Consider the following 2,320-nt stretch of genomic DNA (forward strand, 5'->3'; position numbering starts at 1 on the left):
TCTGTTGCTCTCTATGAGTCCCACCCACATTGAGGAGCTTTGCTTTCTCCCTCCTTCCCTGCACCGCAATCCAAAGCCATATATTTTTTGATTTGGACTTGATACTCTGCTTTTTATCTTCCCTTGCTCCAAGTATGCAAGGGCATATGGACACCCAAGGGCGCAGCTGGGTATTATCCCCAGGCGGCGCCCGACTTGAGGTGGCAGGGAGCATGTAATCCCCTCTAGGGTTAAAAGCCATGATAATCGTCGTTTCTTCTGCCCTCTATGCTGACTTGTGTCTTCCCGCCCCCTTCAAGGGCGGAGAGTCAGCTTAGCCCCATCTCCATCAGCATTTGTCCAAATTAACCTCGTGTCAGCACTGAGGCATTATGGGGTTGGTAGTTCAGATGCCGACTTGAAAGGCTCTGCACATGCTCACTGCTTCCACCTATGGCTGTCCGCATCGAGCCGGTGACGTCAGACGCCGGCTCGATGGATGGGGGATATAAATAGGCAGCGCTGTCATTTCATCTGTAGCGCAGGTTCAGCACAGATACTACCGCCACGCTAACTTTTCCTCTTGGTAAATATATTTCTTTAGCTGAATTTTATACTGTTATAATACCGCCTCTCATCTTTCTATACCTATATTTAGTCATCCTTCTTTTTATTTACTTGTAGGTTCAGCCTGGCAGTGGCAGCATATCGCTGCACTCTGCAACTTATAAAACATCATAATGAATCAATTGATTCCTTTTTTGTAACTTGTTGCATTTGCATTGCACCAATACCATCATATGGAATTAACTCTTTCATCTCTGATTCTAACTGCAGGTAAAAATAATTCTTATTCCTTCTACTCTCTTTAACAGTATTTTTGTAGTATACCCCCAGTAGCCACTTCTTTCAACCCTTATACTAATTAGGCTTAATTAAAATCAATTGTTCCATCCCTCTGATAATAAGCATCTCATATCCTACTATGGAGGCATGTTTCTCAGCCCCAATTCCCTTTTATAATTTAGGGATTGATATTTACTTACCCACTTTGTTACAAACTAACATTTTTTAATACCTGTGCTGGACTTGTCATACTTGGTATTTATCTCTGGATTTTGTTTTTGATCTTTGTAGCGCTTGTCTACCTCCATCTATGCCCTGCATGAGGCTGGGTTGTTTTTAGCATTTGATCCTGTCACCTAATTCTTGTCATCTATTTCACCATCTGTTGGCCTGTGGGTTGCGATGCAGGAAATGATTATATCAGGGTAAGCATTTGGACTGAGCAAATTGAGACCAATTTCATACCTAATGTTCTGAAATTTATGTGTATCTAATTGTATGGCATAATTGTATTTTCTGTATTCTTAAACCTCTCTTTATGTTTATGTTCATGTTAGTTGCATACTCCCCTGAAGAAGCAAAAACGCGAAACATGTCGGGAGGATATATGATCATTCTCAGCAACTAACAATTTCAGGATCCCCTATATCTTGTGTCATGTAACTTTTTGTATAAAATGTGTATTTGCTATTATATTTTTGCTATTTTGGTTTCTCCAAAATAATTTTAACATATTTCCAACATTAAAGCTATGAATTCTTTTTTAAGAAATCTTTGTCTCTTTAATTAATGTACCGTTAAAAAATCCCCTGGCCCCCCCCTCCCTTTTTCCTATTTGTGGATATAATATTTATAGAATTATTGGGGGATGAGGTACCTTTAACAGGAATGTGTCTCTGGGATAGTGTGGACCAACTTATTTCTATGTCCCATTTTCATACACAGGAAGACCTCAGCCGGGAGGAGGCTGTGGCAAGTGGCAACCGGGTGGTCGACCATCGCCCTCCTCCTCCTCCTGCCACAACTACAGGAGCAGAGCCACAGCCTGGAAGCAAGCCTGGAGGGAAGTGCCTAAGGAAGACCAGAGAGTGATGGCCTGGGTTCAGTCTGGTCTGACAGAAGATGCAGCCTCTTGTAGGACCACAGCCTGGGGACATAGATGGCATCTGCTCTTCCTGATCTCTTGGACTTCTGGACCAGACTGTTCTCCCTGAGATATGTACTCCCCAGGCCACCAATTTTGCATTTTCAAAATAGTTCATGTCTGCCCTGGGGGCCAAAGGCTTCGCCAAATCAACCAGTTTCTCCAGCGTTGCCTTCCTGTTTATTTGTTTGACACCTAAATAAAGGTTTTTTTGGTTGAAGAAATACTTGCCTATGTGTTTTACTTCAAAAAGGACAGTTTATTTGGGAGTAGGCAGGTACATTTCAAAAATACAAAGTCAAATTAATAACAAGGGGCACCAACACCAAACAACCTCCTCTAGATTAAAAA

General features: G+C 42.0%; 1 long non-coding RNA gene across 2 annotated transcripts; it reads left to right on the forward strand.

The window, feature by feature from the left end:
- The first annotated feature begins 402 nt into the window (after positions 1–402).
- LOC143988109 (uncharacterized) lies at positions 403–1,596 on the forward strand. 2 transcript variants are annotated; one of them, XR_013276769.1, is made up of 4 exons: positions 403–565; positions 664–816; positions 1,117–1,250; positions 1,383–1,596. It is a non-coding gene; the product is annotated as an uncharacterized LOC143988109 (long non-coding RNA). The 2 variants fall into 2 exon arrangements; XR_013276762.1 differs by having other exon boundaries at positions 403–816.
- The last annotated feature ends 724 nt before the right edge of the window (positions 1,597–2,320 follow it).

The sequence above is a fragment of the Lithobates pipiens genome, unplaced genomic scaffold, assembly GCF_037356315.1.
Source record: "Lithobates pipiens isolate NorthernLeopardFrog02 unplaced genomic scaffold, aLitPip1_a1.2 Scaffold_1, whole genome shotgun sequence".
NCBI lineage: Eukaryota > Metazoa > Chordata > Amphibia > Anura > Ranidae > Lithobates > Lithobates pipiens.